This window comes from Adiantum capillus-veneris, chromosome 8 (assembly GCF_014529385.1).
Source record: "Adiantum capillus-veneris isolate H3 chromosome 8, ASM1452938v2, whole genome shotgun sequence".
In the NCBI taxonomy this organism is placed as follows: domain Eukaryota; kingdom Viridiplantae; phylum Streptophyta; class Polypodiopsida; order Polypodiales; family Pteridaceae; genus Adiantum; species Adiantum capillus-veneris.
Window position 1 is genome coordinate 16605346 of NC_140938.1, and position 19484 is coordinate 16624829.

Consider the following 19484-nt stretch of genomic DNA (forward strand, 5'->3'; position numbering starts at 1 on the left):
TAATTATTGCATCACCACATTGTTCGATAAATGACGAGAATTTACCCTTCAAATAAACCACCTATAAGAATGCACCTTGTTTCTATTGTGGACATGGTGGTACTCATACCAATGTGTACTTATCAAGTAGGCATGAGAAGTATGAAACATGCTCTAAATATATAATGACATTGCTGGCAACCTTTAGTGTATATAGTTTCTTCATTAGACAAGGCTCCTTTGGGATGTGAATTTATATCAAACGTGGTTGCCAAAGTAAAGATAATTGCCCATTTTAGTGAGGTTAAGATCTTGAAAAGATTATTAGCTGAGGGCACATGCCAATTGTTGGCTTGGATCTATATGAATATGCTCATGCTCATCTTTAGTGACTATCTTCCAAATTATTTCCTTCCTTGTGATTGTAGCTTGGTTTCCCATGGGAAGAGACATGTGATGGAGAATTGCTTGATACCAATGCCATACTTGGATTACCTTATATGGTAGAGAGAGAGAGAGAGAGAGAGATGTACAAATGTAGAACATTCCCACTAGTAGAAGCTCTATAGAGTGAGATACCAGCCCATATTGCCCCCCTTTAGCTCACGGGTGAAGTGAATAGTTTAGATGACGTCTAGTGAAAAGAAATGGGTAAACATGGTAGCAATAAGGAAAAAAACTAGCATGGTCTTTGCTAGATTCAAAGGTGATATGCGTCGACATGATCAAAAGCAAACAATCCACACGTCTCAAATGATGAAAAGAAGCTGCCATTGCATAGAGAAAATTTAGTTAATTGAAAGGTTGTCCCACACATGAGCTATAGGCTCAACTTGCCGGTTGGCCAATACTCCCTCTTGAGACCAAATCCTTAGCGAAAGAGAATAAAAAATCCCCCCACCATAACCACTTTTTTAAAACAATTTTTGATGCAATAGGAAATATGCCTAGGGTGGTACGGCCTCCTCCGTTCAGGCATGGTCATTGTCTAAGATCTTTTTCTGATACCATATTTACATAGATAAAAACCTCGAGCAAAAAAGGCTTATATGCAATTCCTCCTTAGAGGCTCGTTCCCATAAAGAATATTGGCCGCACAAAACATTACAAAGATGTCATTCCGCTTCAAAAAATAATGATGCAAGAAGTTTGGAAAGGCTCCTTCTGTGTTTGGCCGTCAACACTTCCTTGTGATTGTAGCTTGGTTTCCCATAGGAAGAGACTTGTGATGGAGAATTGCTTGATAGCAATGCCATACTTGGATACCCTTATATGGTGGAGAGAGAGAGAGAGAGAGAGAGAGAGAGATGTACAAATGCACAATGGAAGGTGTCTTATACAACCAAGTGTATGGAGAACTTGCAGGAATACTTCTTAGATACTATCCCATATTGCCCCCCCTTTAGCTCATGGGTGAAGTGAACAGTTTAGTAGATGACTTCTAGTGGAAAAGAAATGGGTAAACAAGGAAAAAAACTAACATGGTCTTTGCTAGATTCAAAGGTGATATGGATCGACATGATCAAAAGCAAACAATCCACACATCTCAAATGACGAAAAGAAGTTGCCATTTCTTAGAGAAAATTTAGTTAATTGAAAAGTTGTACCACACATGAGCTGAGCTTCAGGCTCAACATGTTGGCTGGACAATATTCTCTCTCGAGACCAAATCCTTAGCAAAAGAAATTAAAAAATCCCCCCACCATAACCACTTTTTTAAAACAATCTTGGATGCAATAGGAAGTATGCATAGGGTGGTATGGCCTCCTCCGCGGAGGCATGATCATTGTCTAAGATCTTTCTATGATGCCCTCCCATTGGTATCGAGCCATTCCGTTGAGGGGCGACAACTTCGATGAGAGAGAGGTCTTGGCTTGTCAGGATTCCGGTGCGTATGGTTTATGCAAACTTCATTACCAAGGATTTAGGACCTGCATCAGATGCAACCTCAACATGCGCTTTGACAGGATGCAAGAAAGTAACACTTTCAATAAGTGATGCAAAAGCCAGCATGCCATCTCTTGAAACACAACCTCCAGTAGGCCTAAGAGCCTTGCAATCTCAATGCAAGATGGAATCACCGTCACTGATAGGGGCATCTGTCCTTCTCGCCCATGTTGCTTGGCACGCTACTATTATTCTGCCTAGTCTGGGCAAAGCCGAGATGCTCAAGTGCGTGGGATGAGCCTTGGAAGCCCTTCTTGCAGTGTGTGCTTGTATGCCTAGACATGACACCCTTTGTTGGGCTAGAGTTGTTCTGCTCGAGAGATGGTAAACTTCACCGGTCATGCTCTCTGATGTGCTATCAAGCCTCTTTTTCTCTGAGCAATCCCGATTGGCATGTCTCAAAGCAACGAAATCCAATTCGTCATCAGCCACTGCTCATCACAGCAGACAAGTTTCAAAGCGTTTTGTGGGGCCATCGCAGAAGAGATTTGAGTTTGAAAATTTGGAAGGGGGGTGCGCCAGGCCTCTGAGGCAGTGCAATACAGAGGCGACGCGCGCAGCCCCCGGGCAGCAAGCTGCCGGGAGGGGGCTGCCCCCGTGAGAAAAATTAGGTTAATATCATGTGGCCCGATGGACCACGTATCAGATATTAAACTGATAAGAACAGATACTACACTTGATCTTAGCCAAAAGGCCGAGAAAGGTATGCGCTACCCAGCGTGCTCTCTCTGGCTTTTATACCTGCTCCGCCCCACGGCTTGCCCTGTGGGACTGATGCCACGCCGGCCTTATTGCATTGAGATAATTCCCTACTTTTGGAGTCGTGGGTGCATATACAAGCCACCAGAAAACTGCCTCTCTCCTAGTGCCGCGGCAAAAACACGTACCCGACGATCCTACGTGTGTTTACACATCATGATAATAGCCAAGAAGGAAGAATGATACTCAAAAGGTATGCGTGTCGCAATTTTCTATCTATACCTCATGGCTATCTAGTACACTAGTAGAGATGAAAACCATGCTCGTATGTACTTCTTCTTCCATCTCCATGCCCACTTGTGTTTGTGTGATTCTTCACTAGCGTCTTTAATGCTCTTGGTGGAGAGTGCACTAATGATACAACCCCACATTTCAATGCCGTAGCAAAATATAGGCATTAGCAGGTGTCAAAGAGATATTTCATGAGAAGCTAACATTTGATATTGACACATGTTTTCAAATGCACAATAGTAGGCTCAGTTCATGGCTTCAAAATGATGCATCGAACATTCACGGCATTTGTGCTTGGTATGGACATTAAGGCCAAGGTACTTGAAGCTGGCTCTTGATTATAGGCAATGCATGGTTGTGGCATGGTTTCTCCTTGTTAAACAGTTTTCGCAAGCATATCTTGGCAATCACGGCATGTGTGGTTGGTATGAGCATTTAAGACAAGGTACTTGAAGCTGGCTCTTGATTTATAGGCAATGCATGGTTTCTCCTTGTTAACAGTTTTCGCAAGCATATCTTGGCAATCACCATCAAACTTTTAATTCTTTTTTTCCTGCATATCCTCAAGAACCATATGCTCCAATTTGTCAATTTCAGTCCATTATTAAGACCTTCTAGCTTTATATCTTACAGATCCTCTACCGTGTAAGGGGCATCTACACTGCATTCGGTTGAGCTTATAGTTTTTCTAACAATGAAATATATATATCTTTGAGTGATTACCAAAATCTACTTTCTTTTCAAATTTTGCAAAATTTGACCGATGCATGTGCTTTCTCATGAACTTTGATACAATTGTAAACAATTCCCATCTTTTCTTTGGAGAAGCCCATCTCTCTCTCTCTCTCTCTCTCTCTCTCTCTCTCTCTCACACACACACACACACACACACACACACACACACACAGGTGGATATTTGATCCTTGATTTATTGGAAAACATACATTTTCAATTGTGCTTGATCTACAAAACTCCAATCCATAATTTATCGACCAAATATCTCAAAATTTTGAAAACAAAAAATCTCAATTTTGAGTTTAAGATCCAAACACACTTCCACTTAGCTTGGATATGGATACCTTGGAAACATAAACTCATGTTGTGGACTCTCACACCTTGCTTTGAATGGAATTACATCTGAAGAGGAACAATGAGTTGAATGTTGAACAAATTACAAGATTAATGAATTCAACCTTGAGAGTTGAGTTCAATCTAAGCTTTGAGGCTCAAAAATTGAGCTTGGGGTCTAGCTCAATATCTTACAAATCCTCTGCCATGTAAGGGGCCAATTTTTTAATTTCCCCATATATATATATATATGTATTGAATGTAAAGAGAGAAGATATAGATGAGAGAGAACCAAATCATGACATCTACACTACATTCGTTTGAGCTTATAGTTTTTCTAACAATACAATACAAAAATCTTTGAGTAATTACCATAATTTACTTTCTTTTCAATTTTTGCAAAATTTAGCCGATACATGTGCTTTCTCATGAGTTGAGTTCAATCTAAGCTTTGAGGCTCAAAAATTGAGCTTGGGGTCTAGCTCAATATCTTAAAAATCCTCTGCCATGTAAGGGGCCAATTTTTTAATTTCCCCATCTATATATATATATATATATATATATATATATATATATATATATATATATATATATATATGTGTGTGTGTGTGTGTGTGTGTGTGTGTGTGTGTGTATTGAATGTAAAGAGAGAAGATATAGATGAGAGAGAACCAAATCATGACATCTACACTACATTCGTTTGAGCTTATAGTTTTTCTAACAATACAATACAAATATCTTTGAGTAATTACCATAATTTACTTTCTTTTCAATTTTTTCAAAATTTAGCCGATACATGTGCTTTCTCATGAGCTTTAATACAACTATAAATAATTCCCATCTTTTGTTTGGAGAAACCCATCTCTCTCTCTCTCACACACACACACACACACACACACACACACACATACACATAGGTGGATATTTGATCCTTGATTTATTGGAAAACATGCCTTTTCAATTGCGTTTGATCTACAAATCTCCACTTCATAGTTTATTGACCAAATATCTCAAAAATTTGAAAACCAAAAATCTCAATTTTGAGTTTAAGATCCAACCACACTTCCAGTTATCTTGGATATGGATACCTTGGAAACGTAAACTCATGTTGTGGACTCTCGCACCTTGCTTTGAATGGAACTACAGTTGAAGCGGAACAATGAGTTGAATTCAAAGTTGAGAGTTGAGTTCAATCTAAGCTTTGTGTTGCAAAAACTTATCCTTGACCCCGTCTAGGCTCAAATCTTGAGCTTGAGGTCCAATGTAGCATCAACTTCATAATAAATTAACTACAAATATTTATAAGATTTGAGTCCTGCTTGAGTTGGCTATGCTTTATGCAAGTGACTTGGTGCAACTTGAGACTATGGTTTGGCATAGCTTGCCGATTTACTACCATATTACTACCGGTGTTTTGTAAGTGTGCATTGAAGATTCCACATTTTGTTTTGTGGCAGTGTTTGCTCTTTCTTAGAGTGTGTTTTTTGGTAGTGGTTTCGCTCTCAGGTGGAAGGTTGTATGCATATGCTTTTGGCGCCTGTTTGAGCGCATTATCAGATCTTGTACGTTATTTGTGGATACTGCCTTTGTACACCCTTTGAGGAGCCACTTTTGGCTTATACGGCAGTCCCGGTCATTTTTGAGACTTGGTCCTAAAGATAGCCATTTTTGAGACTTGGCTATACGTTTGTTGCATATCCTATGTTGAGAGGGTCGTGGTGAGGTTTTCTTGAGCTAAGGTATTCTCATATGTGGAGATACCTTCGGAGATATAGGTAGCTGGAGTTACCCTTACGTGACCTCGCCCTAGGACATGTATAGAGTGGGATAGGTGCTCTTGATGCCAAGTTGGCGGTCTATCATCAGTGTGACAATTTATGCACCTCAATTAATCTCTATATTGTATGCCTTGTGAGTGGAATTGTCCTCTGTATGCACTTTGATTGACATATTGGTCAATTTGTCTCTTATATTTTGATTGATATAGTCCCAAATATAAAGGAGACTCTGCCAAAATTTTCCCAGAATCTCTTGGACTTGTCATAATGTCTACTACCAACGAGCGTGATATCTATGACATAAAGAAGTTTGATGGCACTAATTTTTAGCTTTGGAAAAACCAAATGCAAATGTGCTTATCCAAAAGAAACAGAAATTGCCTATTATCTATGCGGCCCGAACTGAAGACATGAACTTGACTCACTTTCAGCGGGAAGAGCTTGATGAGCTATGTAGGTTTACCATTAAACTGCACCTTGCCGATTTAGTATACTTTTCAGTGTTAGAATGTGATATTGCCTATGCTTTATGGCAAAAGTTATGCAACACTTATAAAAAAGATACGGCTAGTAATAAGGTTTTCATGATGCAAAAACTCTTTAACCTTCGCATGAAGGAGTCAGCCATTGTTGCCAGTCATATCAGTGACTTTGACTCTTTGTTTGCCCAAATTTTGATGAGATGAAAGCAATCTTCTTGCTTTGCTCGCTGCCACCATCATGGGATATCTTTTGCACAATTGTCACTAATATTGCTCCTAATGGTACACTCTTGTACAATGATGTCACTAGTTCTCTTTTGTCAGAGGAAATGCTCGAAAGACTATGAGTAGCTCGCATCATGGCAAAGCTCATCATGTGCAAAAGGATGATAAACAATGTAAAGGTTGTTCTTGGCACAGTGAATTCAAAAAAGAGGGCAATATAGATGCGTCAAAAAGTAGATCAAAGTCTCGTGGTCGCCGCAATATACAATGCCATTATTGTGATAAGTATGGTCACATAAAGAAATATTGTCATGCTTGGAAGCATGATAAGGGCAAGAGCAAAGTCAAGGATCATGATGTGAAAGACGAAAAGCCAAAGAGTTCAGTTAAGATTGAAGAGCTGAACATAGTTCAAGATGACAATGATGCGCAAGACATTAATGTGTTGACTGAACATTCAGACGTATTTTGATGCACAAGAAACTTTGACTTTACAAAGTTCTATGCCAACTGAACTACTTGTTAGTGGTGAAGTGTCCCACACATGGGTTCTTGATTCGGGTGCTTTGTTGCATGTCACACCTCATAGAGATTGGTTTACTACATACAAAGATACCAATGGCTTTGTTACACTTAGTGACAGTTACTCTTGTGACATTGTGGGCATAGGTGCAATTGCCATGGTGATGGCTAATGGCATGAAGTTTATAATCCATAATGTGCGTCGTGTTCCAATCCTAACACGCAATTTGATTTCAGTTGGACATCTTGATGACTTGGGTTACAAAGTCACTTTTCACCAACAGTCTTGGCGCATTGCTAAAGGTCATCTTATTATAGCCCATGGTTCAAAAGTTGGTTTATTATATCCTCTTTATCTATTTGATAAAAACAATGCTCTTTTTGTAACTAAGCTGCCAACCGTTGCTTTGTGCCATAGCCGGTTAGGTCATATGTCATATCTCTCTCTCTCTCTCTCTCTCTCTCTCTCTCTCTCTCTCTCACACACACACACACACACACACACACACACACACACACACACACATACACATAGGTGGATATTTGATCCTTGATTTATTGGAAAACATGCCTTTTCAATTGCGTTTGATCTACAAAACTCCACTTCATAGTTTATTGACCAAATATCTCAAAAATTTGAAAACCAAAAATCTCAATTTTGAGTTTAAGATCCAACCACACTTCCAGTTATCTTGGATATGGATACCTTGGAAACATAAACTCATGTTGTGGACTCTCGCACCTTGCTTTGAATGGAACTACGGTTGAAGCGGAACAATGAGTTGAATTCAAAGTTGAGAGTTGAGTTCAATCTAAGCTTTGTGTTGCAAAAACTTATCCTTGACCCCGTCTAGGCTCAAATCTTGAGCTTGAGGTCCAATGTAGCATCAACTTCATAATAAATTAACTACAAATATTTATAAGATTTGAGTCCTGCTTGAGTTGGCTATGCTTTATGCAAGTGATTTGGTGCAACTTGAGACTATGGTTTGGCATAGCTTGCCGATTTACTACCATATTACTACCGGTGTTTTGTAAGTGTGCATTGAAGATTCCACATTTTGTTTTGTGGCAGTGTTTGCTCTTTCTTAGAGCGTGTTTTTTGGTAGTGGTTTCGCTCTCAGGTGGAAGGTTGTATGCATATGCTTTTGGCGCCTGTTTGAGCGCATTATCAGATCTTGTACGTTATTTGTGGATACTGCCTTTGTACACCCTTTGAGGAGCCACTTTTGGCTTATACGGCAGTCCCGGTCATTTTTGAGACTTGGTCCTAAAGATAGCCATTTTTGAGACTTGGCTATACGTTTGTTGCATATCCTATGTTGAGAGGGTCGTGGTGAGGTTTTCTTGAGCTAAGGTATTCTCAAATGTGGAGATACCTTCGGAGATATAGGTAGCTGGAGTTACCCTTACGTGACCTCGCCCTAGGACATGTATAGAGTGGGATAGGTGCTCTTGATGCCAAGTTGGCGGTCTATCATCAGTGTGACAATTTATGCACCTCAATTAATCTCTATATTGTATGCCTTGTGAGTGGAATTGTCCTCTGTATGCACTTTGATTGACATATTGGTCAATTTGTCTCTTATATTTTGATTGATATAGTCCCAAATATAAAGGAGACTCTGCCAAAATTTTCCCAGAATCTCTTGGACTTGTCATAATGTCTACTACCAACGAGCGTGATATCTATGACATAAAGAAGTTTGATGGCACTAATTTTTAGCTTTGGAAAAACCAAATGCAAATGTGCTTATCCAAAAGAAACAGAAATTGCCTATTATCTATGCGGCCCGAACTGAAGACATGAACTTGACTCACTTTCAGCGGGAAGAGCTTGATGAGCTATGTAGGTTTACCATTAAACTGCACCTTGCCGATTTAGTATACTTTTCAGTGTTAGAATGTGATATTGCCTATGCTTTATGGCAAAAGTTATGCAACACTTATAAAAAAGATACGGCTAGTAATAAGGTTTTCATGATGCAAAAACTCTTTAACCTTCGCATGAAGGAGTCAGCCATTGTTGCCAGTCATATCAGTGACTTTGACTCTTTGTTTGCCCAAATTTTGATGAGATGAAAGCAATCTTCTTGCTTTGCTCGCTGCCACCATCATGGGATATCTTTTGCACAATTGTCACTAATATTGCTCCTAATGGTACACTCTTGTACAATGATGTCACTAGTTCTCTTTTGTCAGAGGAAATGCTCGAAAGACTATGAGTAGCTCGCATCATGGCAAAGCTCATCATGTGCAAAAGGATGATAAACAATGTAAAGGTTGTTCTTGGCACAGTGAATTCAAAAAAGAGGGCAATATAGATGCGTCAAAAAGTAGATCAAAGTCTCGTGGTCGCCGCAATATACAATGCCATTATTGTGATAAGTATGGTCACATAAAGAAATATTGTCATGCTTGGAAGCATGATAAGGGCAAGAGCAAAGTCAAGGATCATGATGTGAAAGACGAAAAGCCAAAGAGTTCAGTTAAGATTGAAGAGCTGAACATAGTTCAAGATGACAATGATGCGCAAGACATTAATGTGTTGACTGAACATTCAGACGTATTTTGATGCACAAGAAACTTTGACTTTACAAAGTTCTATGCCAACTGAACTACTTGTTAGTGGTGAAGTGTCCCACACATGGGTTCTTGATTCGGGTGCTTTGTTGCATGTCACACCTCATAGAGATTGGTTTACTACATACAAAGATACCAATGGCTTTGTTACACTTAGTGACAGTTACTCTTGTGACATTGTGGGCATAGGTGCAATTGCCATGGTGATGGCTAATGGCATGAAGTTTATAATCCATAATGTGCGTCGTGTTCCAATCCTAACACGCAAGATTTCAGTTGGACGTCTTGATGACTTGGGTTACAAAGTCACTTTTCACCAACAGTCTTGGCGCATTGCTAAAGGTCATCTTATTATAGCCCATGGTTCAAAAGTTGGTTCATTATATCCTCTTTATCTATTTGATAAAAACAATGCTCTTTTTGTAACTAAGCTGCCAACCGTTGCTTTGTGCCATAGCCGGTTAGGTCATATGTCGAAGAAGGGAATGGAAACGCTTTCTCGTTTGGGCTACTTACCGTCTTTATCATTTTCAAATTTTCCTTTTTGTGAGCACTGTCAATATGGAAAACAAACATGGACACATCGTACACATTCTTTTGAAAAAGAAAGCAAACCCTTAGAGCATGTGCACAGTGATTTATGTGGGCCTATGCCTTCTAAATCACATGGTGAAGCATCCTACTTTGTCACATTCATTGACAATGCAACACGACATGTTTGGGTTTATGCCATGAAGTCTAAAGATGAGACCTTTTCTTGCTTCAAGAAATTCTTATCTAGTGTGGAAACTCAATCTGAACATAAGTTGAAAGCTTTGAGATCAGACAATGGTGGAGAATATGTCTCCGAAGAGTTTACAGACTTCTACTCTCAAGTAGTGGAATGAAGCATGAGTTTACAGCTCCGGCACAAAATGGTGTTGCCAAACGAATGAATAGCACCATCCAAGAGAGGATAATGTATATGCTATCAAAAGCCAATCTACCACAAGGGTTTTGGGCTGAAGCATTATACATTGCTGTGTATTTGATCAATAGATCACCACATGCCTCATTACAATTTCATGTATCGTTGTATGGTCAAGACACATTATGATAAACTTAGAACATTCGACTGTGAGACTTGTGCACATGTACCAAGGGAGTTGCGTGCTAAGCTAGATCTTAAGTTTAGGAAATGGGTGATAGCATGTTTAGGTGGTACCAAAAAGGAGTGTCATGGACACTCCTTTGGGAGGAGATGAAATGGGTGGTGGATTATTCATTTTCATTTCATATAAAGGAAAGATAAAATCTTTTTGGCTGAGAGGTTGAATTTAGGCGGGCTGGAAATTCCATTTCACTTTAATACTAAATCTTAAAGTAGCAAACTGTCTGTGCATTTAAATTCCCTCTCACCGCCACTCCTCTGGGCTCTCTGCAACGCGGCCTCAATGGGTCCCTCCACCTCTTGTGCCCATTCTCTCTCTCTCTCTCTCTCTCTCTCTCTCTCTCTCTCTCTCTCTCTCTCTCTCTCTCTCTCTCTCTCTCTCTCTCTCTCTCTCTCTCTCTCTCTCTCTCTCTCTCTCTCTCTCTCTCTCTCTCTCTCTCTCTCTCTCTCTCTCTCGGTCCTCCATAGCCGTTGCAGGTGCTTGCGGGCACATCACAAAGCCATATCAACCAGCTCCTCATTGGTAGCCATATTCAGCTTCAACAAAACCTCTCTCTCTCTCTCTCTCTCTCTCTCTCTCTCTCTCTCTCTCTCTCTCTCTCTCTCTCTCTCTCTCTCTCCATGAGTACTATGGCACTATTTTGACTGTCTTCATTGTCGTGTCAATTGCATCCTCACACGTTCCACATGGAATCACATAATACTCATAATGGCAGTACAAACCCCCTTTACCTTCCTCCATTATCTGCTACACAGCATATCCCAAGGGATCTTCTACCGAGTCTACAAAACTATTGGGCGCTGTAAAGAAGAGAGAACAAAGAAACAGGCAAAAAAGGATGGCACGAGCGTGAGAGGATGGTGACATTGATAAGCAGGAGGCAAAGAAAATATGTAAGGCAGTTGCTAAGTATTGGCGTAATCAAACAAACGGGCTTTTCGAGGGTCTTTAATGGAGCATTCTACAGCAACTTCTCAGTCATCCAACGTTCTCAGTGTTGCAACCCACATAGGAGACAGTTGGGAGGCTGATTTTCTCTAACATTTGTCATACATTGTTTGAGGTGAAGACTCCTCGTTCAAACAATGAGCTATTTTTGAAACGGGCTACTGTCATGGCATGCCTCAACGAAGTCAATGGGGCTGACAATGTAATGAGAAATAATGATGTTGCGAAAACAGTAGGACTTCATCGAAGATGTCGTTCGAAAGAGAATCTGCAAGAGGGCACATGTGGTGCATTTGGCGCATCTCCTCGATTTACCTCAGGTATATCATCCAGAACATCTTAAAAGTGTGTCACAATGCTTTACTTAGTAATTTTGGGTGCTTGCAAAAGCTTTGAATATAAGTGTCTCAAAGTGCTTCAAAATGCATCACTTAGAGCCTGCAAATGCTTGAAAGCGCTAGAAAAGTGCATCTCTGTGTGCATGAAAGTGCTAAAAAGTGCTTCATTCATGGTGCTTGAAAGTGCCACAAAGGACTTTACATTGCTTCAGAGTGCTTTATAAACTCTAAAGTTCTTTGGAGTGCTTCAGAGTGCCATAAAGTGCCTCAGAATTCTCTTTAATAGCACTGAAGTGCTTTCAAAGAGTCCTTAAAGTGCACTTTAGAGTGCTTTCAAGTGCCCAAAGGTGCTTTAAAGTGTTGCGTAGTGCTTCAAAGTGTTTCAAAGCGCTTCAAAGTACTTTAGAGTGCTTGAGAGTGCTACAAAGTGCCTCAGAACGCTTTGAAGTGCCACAAAGTACTCAAAAGTTCTTTTAAAGTGCTACCAAGTAGTTTAGAGTGCTTCCAAAGTGCACCAAAGTGTTGGTAAAGTGCTTCAGTGTGCTATCAAGTGCCTCAGAGTGCTCTTAAAGTGCACTGAAGTGCTTTCAAGTGCCCCAAAGTGCTTTACAGTGCTACATAATGCTTCAAAGGGCACCAAAGTGCATGACAGGTTGCTTGGAAGTGCCACAAAGTGCTTCACAGTACTTTCAGGGGTCCTAAAGTGCTGCAAAGTGCTTAAAAGTGTTTCAAAGTGCTTTAGAGTGTTCTCCAAGTACACTTCAGAGTGCCTTCAAGAGCCCAAAAGTGTTTTAAAGTTTTGCATAGTGCTTCAAAGTGTTTCAAAGCGCTTCAAAGTACTTTAGAGTACTTCAGAGCGCTTGGGTACTTCAGAGTGCTTGAAAGTGCCACAGAGTGCCTTAGAGTGCTTTGAAGTGCCACAAAGTGCTTGAAAGTGCTTTTAAAGTGCTACCAAGTAGTTTAGAGTGCTTCCAAAGTACACCAATGTAGTTCAAAGTACACCAAAGTGCTGATTAGTGCTTCAATGTGCTATCAAGTGCCACAAAGTGCCTCAGAATGCTCTTAAAGTGCACTGAAGTACTTCAAAGTGCTTTCAAGTGTCCCAAAGTGCTTTATAGTGCTGTAGAGTGCTTCAAAGGGCACCAAAGTACATGACAGGTTTCTTGAAAGTTTCACATGGTGCTTCATAGTACTTTCAAGTGCCCCAAAGTGCTTTAAAGTGCTGCAAAGTGCTTAAAAGTGCTTCATAGTGTGTAAGTGTTGCAACTAGATTTCATTACTTTATAGTATTTTTAAATATCTTTTGTGTGGCAGAGGGATTTGTACATGCGGTTCCAGGAGGCTAATCCTAACATTAGGATATCCCTTAGATGCTTTGAGGGTCTGAAGCCATACTTCGTACGCAAGTTGAAGGATCGCAACACCTGCTATTGTGAATACCATGTTTAGCTTGTTTACTTGAAGGAAGGCTTAAATCTAAGCTTTGAGGCTCAAAAATTGAGCTTGGGGTCTAGCTCAATATCTTAAAAATCCTCTGCCATGTAACGGGCCAATTTTTTAATTTCCCCATATATATATATATATATGTGTGTGTGTGTGTGTGTGTGTGTGTGTGTGTGTGTGTGTGTGTGTGTGTGTGTGTGTGTGTGTGTGTGTGTGTGTGTGTGTGTGTGTGTGTATTGAATGTAAAGAGAGAAGATATAGATGAGAGAGAACCAAATCATAACATCTACACTACATTCGTTTGAGCTTATAGTTTTTCTAACAATACAATACAAATATCTTTGAGTAATTACCATAATTTACTTTCTTTTCAATTTTTGCAAAATTTAGCCGATACATGTGCTTTCTCATGAGCTTTAATACAACTATAAATAATTCCCATCTTTTGTTTGGAGAAACCCATCTCTCTCTCTCTCTCTCTCTCTCTCTCTCTCACACACACACACACACACACACACACACACACATACACATAGGTGGATATTTGATCCTTGATTTATTGGAAAACATGCCTTTTCAATTGCGTTTGATCTACAAAACTCCACTTCATAGTTTATTGACCAAATATCTCAAAAATTTAAAAACCAAAAATCTCAATTTTGAGTTTAAGATCCAACCACACTTCCAGTTATCTTGGATATGGATACCTTGGAAACATAAACTCATGTTCTGGACTCTCGCACCTTGCTTTGAATGGAACTACAGTTGAAGCGGAACAATGAGTTGAATTCAAAGTTGAGAGTTGAGTTCAATCTAAGCTTTGTGTTGCAAAAACTTATCCTTGACCCCGTCTAGGCTCAAATCTTGAGCTTGAGGTCCAATGTAGCATCAACTTCATAATAAATTAACTACAAATATTTATAAGATTTGAGTCCTGCTTGAGTTGGCTATGCTTTATGCAAGTGATTTGGTGCAACTTGAGACTATGGTTTGGCATAGCTTGCCGATTTACTATCATATTACTACCGGTTTTTTGTAAGTGTGCATTGAAGATTCCACATTTTGTTTTGTGGCAGTGTTTGCTCTTTCTTAGAGCGTGTTTTTTGGTAGTGGTTTCGCTCTCAGGTGGAAGGTTGTATGCATATGCTTTTGGCGCCTGTTTGAGCGCATTATCAGATCTTGTACGTTATTTGTGGATACTGCCTTTGTACACCCTTTGAGGAGCCACTTTTGGCTTATACGGCAGTCCCGGTCATTTTTGAGACTTGGTCCTAAAGATAGCCATTTTTGAGACTTGGCTATACGTTTGTTGCATATCCTATGTTGAGAGGGTCGTGGTGAGGTTTTCTTGAGCTAAGGTATTCTCAAATGTGGAGATACCTTCGGAGATATAGGTAGCTTGAGTTACCCTTACGTGACCTCGCCCTACGACATGTATAGAGTGGGATAGGTGCTCTTGATGCCAAGTTGGCGGTCTATCATCAGTGTGACAATTTATGCACCTCAATTAATCTCTATATTGTATGCCTTGTGAGTGGAATTGTCCTCTGTATGCACTTTGATTGACATATTGGTCAATTTGTCTCTTATATTTTGATTGATATAGTCCCAAATATAAAGGAGACTCTGCCAAAATTTTCCCAGAATCTCTTGGACTTGTCATAATGTCTACTACCAACGAGCGTGATATCTATGACATAAAGAAGTTTGATGGCACTAATTTTTAGCTTTGGAAAAACCAAATGCAAATGTGCTTATCCAAAAGAAACAGAAATTGCCTATTATCTATGCGGCCCGAACTGAAGACATGAACTTGACTCTCTTTCAGCGGGAAGAGCTTGATGAGCTATGTAGGTTTACCATTAAACTGCACCTTGCCGATTTAGTATACTTTCAGTGTTAGAATGTGATATTGCCTATGCTTTATGGCAAAAGTTATGCAACACTTATAAAAAAGATACGGCTAGTAATAAGGTTTTCATGATGCAAAAACTCTTTAACCTTCGCATGAAGGAGTCAGCCATTGTTGCCAGTCATATCAGTGACTTTGACTCTTTGTTTGCCCAAATTTTGATGAGATGAAAGCAATCTTCTTGCTTTGTTCGCTGCCACCATCATGGGATATCTTTTGCACAATTGTCACTAATATTGCTCCTAATGGTACACTCTTGTACAATGATGTCACTAGTTCTCTTTTGTCAGAGGAAATGCTCGAAAGACTATGAGTAGCTCTCATCATGGCAAAGCTCATCATGTGCAAAAGGATGATAAACAATGTAAAGGTTGTTCTTGGCACAGTGAATTCAAAAAAGAGGGCAATATAGATGCGTCAAAAAGTAGATCAAAGTCTCGTGGTCGCCGCAATATACAATGCCATTATTGTGATAAGTATGGTCACATAAAGAAATATTGTCATGCTTGGAAGCATGATAAGGGCAAGAGCAAAGTCAAGGATCATGATGTGAAAGACGAAAAGCCAAAGAGTTCAGTTAAGATTGAAGAGCTGAACATAGTTCAAGATGACAATGATGCGCAAGACATTAATGTGTTGACTGAACATTCAGACGTATTTTGATGCACAAGAAACTTTGACTTTACAAAGTTCTATGCCAACTGAACTACTTGTTAGTGGTGAAGTGTCCCACACATGGGTTCTTGATTCGGGTGCTTTGTTGCATGTCACACCTCATAGAGATTGGTTTACTACATACAAAGATACCAATGGCTTTGTTACACTTAGTGACAGTTACTCTTGTGACATTGTGGGCATAGGTGCAATTGCCATGGAGATGGCTAATGGCATGAAGTTTATAATCCATAATGTGCGTCGTGTTCCAATCCTAACACGCAATTTGATTTCAGTTGGACGTCTTGATGACTTGGGTTACAAAGTCACTTTTCACCAACAGTCTTGGCGCATTGCTAAAGGTCATCTTATTATAGCCCATGGTTCAAAAGTTGGTTCATTATATCCTCTTTATGTATTTGATAAAAACAATGCTCTTTTTGTAACTAAGCTGCCAACCATTGCTTTGTGCCATAGCCGGTTAGGTCATATGTCGAAGAAGGGAATGGAAACGCTTTCTCGTTTGGGCTACTTACCGTCTTTATCATTTTCAAATTTTCCTTTTTGTGAGCACTGTCAATATGGAAAACAAACATGGACACATCGTACACATTCTTTTGAAAAAGAAAGCAAACCCTTAGAGCATGTGCACAGTGATTTATTGGGCCTATGCCTTCTAAATCACATGGTGAAGCATCCTACTTTGTCACATTCATTGACAATGCAACATGACATGTTTGGGTTTATGCCATGAAGTCTAAAGATGAGACCTTTTCTTGCTTCAAGAAATTCTTATCTAGTGTGGAAACTCAATCTGAACATAAGTTGAAAGCTTTGAGATCAGACAATGGTGGAGAATATGTCTCCGAAGAGTTTACAGACTTCCACTCTCAAGTAGTGGAATGAAGCATGAGTTTACAGCTCCGGCACAAAATGGTGTTGCCAAACGAATGAATAGCACCATCCAAGAGAGGATAATGTCTATGCTATCAAAAGCCAATCTACCACAAGGGTTTTGGGCTGAAGCATTATACATTGCTGTGTATTTGATCAATAGATCACCACATGCCTCATTACAATTTCATGTATCGTTGTATGGTCAAGACACATTATGATAAACTTAGAACATTCGACTGTGAGACTTGTGCACATGTACCAAGGGAGTTGCGTGCTAAGCTAGATCTTAAGTTTAGGAAATGGGTGATAGCATGTTTAGGTGGTACCAAAAAGGAGTGTCTTGGACACTCCTTTGGGAGGAGATGAAATGGGTGGTGGATTATTCATTTTCATTTCATATAAAGGAAAGATAAAATCTTTTTGGCTGAGAGGTTGAATTTAGGCGGGCTGGAAATTCCATTTCACTTTAATACTAAATCTTAAAGTAGCAAACTGTCTGTGCATTTAAATTCCCTCTCACCGCCACTCCTCTGGGCTCTCTGCAACGCGGCCTCAATGGGTCCCTCCGCCTCTTGTGCCCATTCTCTCTTTTCTCTCTCTCTCTCTCTCTCTCTCTCTCTCTCTCTCTCTCTCTCTCTCTCTCTCTCTCTCTCTCTCTCTCTCTCTCTCTCTCTCTCTCCATGAGTACTATGGCACTATTTTGACTGTCTTCATTGTCGTGTCAATTGCATCCTCACACGTTCCACATGGAATCACATAATACTCATAATGGTAGTACAAACCCCCTTTACCTTCCTCCATTATCTGCTACACAGCATATCCCAAGGGATCTTCTACCGAGTCTACAAAACTATTGGGCGCTGTAAAGAAGAGAGAACAAAGAAACATGCAAAAAAGGATGGCACGAGCGTGAGAGGATGGTGACATTGATAAGCAGGAGGCAAAGAAAATATGTAAGGCAGTTGCTAAGTATTGGCGTAATCAAACAAACGGGCTTTTCGAGGGTCTTTAATGGAGCATTCTACAGCAACTTCTCAGTCATCCAACGTTCTCAGTGTTGCAACCCACATAGGAGACAGTTGGGAGGCTGATTTTCTCTAACATTTGTCATACATTGTTTGAGGTGAAGACTCCTCGTTCAAACAATGAGCTATTTTTGAAACGGGCTACTGTCATGGCATGCCTCAACGAAGTCAATGGGGCTGACAATGTAATGAGAAATAATGATGTTGCGAAGACAGTAGGACTTCATCGAAGATGTCGTTCGAAAGAGAATCTGCAAGAGGGCACATGTGGTGCATTTGGCGCATCTCCTCGATTTACCTCAGGTATATCATCCAGAACATCTTAAAAGTGTGTCACAATGCTTTACTTAGTAATTTTGGGTGCTTGCAAAAGCTTTGAATATAAGTGTCTCAAAGTGCTTCAAAATGCATCACTTAGAGCCTGCAAATGCTTGAAAGCGCTAGAAAAGTGCATCTCTGTGTGCATGAAAGTGCTAAAAAGTGCTTCATTCATGGTGCTTGAAAGTGCCACAAAGTACTTTACAGTGCTTCAGAGTGCTTTATAAACTCTAAAGTTCTTTGGAGTGCTTCAGAGTGCCATAAAGTGCCTCAGAATTCTCTTTAATAGCACTGAAGTGCTTTCAAAGAGTCCTTAAAGTGCACTTTAGAGTGCTTTCAAGTGCCCAAAGGTACTTTAAAGTGTTGCGTAGTGCTTCAAAGTGTTTCAAAGCGCTTCAAAGTACTTTAGAGTGCTTGAGAGTGCTACAAAGTGCCTCAGAACGCTTTGAAGTGCCACAAAGTACTCAAAAGTTCTTTTAAAGTGCTACCAAGTAGTTTAGAGTGCTTCCAAAGTGCACCAAAGTGTTGGTAAAGTGCTTCAGTGTGCTATCAAGTGCCTCAGAGTGCTCTTAAAGTGCACTGAAGTGCTTTCAAGTGCCCCAAAGTGCTTTACAGTGCTACATAATGCTTCAAAGGGCACCAAAGTGCATGACAGGTTGCTTGGAAGTGCCACAAAGTGCTTCACAGTACTTTCAGGGGTCCTAAAGCGCTGCAAAGTGCTTAAAAGTGTTTCAAAGTGCTTTAGAGTGTTCTCCAAGTACACTTCAGAGTGCCTTCAAGAGCCCAAAAGTGTTTTAAAGTTTTGCATAGTGCTTCAAAGTGTTTCAAAGCGCTTCAAAGTACTTTAGACTACTTCAGAGCGCTTGGGTACTTCAGAGTGCTTGAAAGTGCCACAGAGTGCCTCAGAGTGCTTTGAAGTGCCACAAAGTGCTTGAAAGTGCTTTTAAAGTGCTACCAAGTAGTTTAGAGTGCTTCCAAAGTACACCAATGTAGTTCAAAGTACACCAAAGTGCTGATTAGTGCTTCAATGTGCTATCAAGTGCCACAAAGTGCCTTAGAATGCTCTTAAAGTGCACTGAAGTACTTCAAAGTGCTTTCAAGTGTCCCAAAGTGCTTTATAGTGCTGTAGAGTGCTTCAAAGGGCACCAAAGTACATGACAGGTTTCTTGAAAGTTTCACATGGTGCTTCATAGTACTTTCAAGTGCCCCAAAGTGCTTTAAAGT

The 19484-nt window shown here is 40.1% G+C and overlaps 1 non-coding gene and 1 pseudogene across 1 annotated transcript; one reads left to right on the forward strand and one right to left on the reverse strand.

Moving 5' to 3' along the window:
- The first annotated feature begins 1296 nt into the window (after positions 1-1296).
- LOC147451729 (uncharacterized) lies at positions 1297-2685 on the forward strand (annotated as a pseudogene).
- Positions 2435-2633, reverse strand: LOC147451730 (U2 spliceosomal RNA). The gene has a single exon (XR_015189063.1). It is a non-coding gene; the product is annotated as a U2 spliceosomal RNA (small nuclear RNA).
- Positions 2686-19484: the final 16799 nt, after the last annotated feature.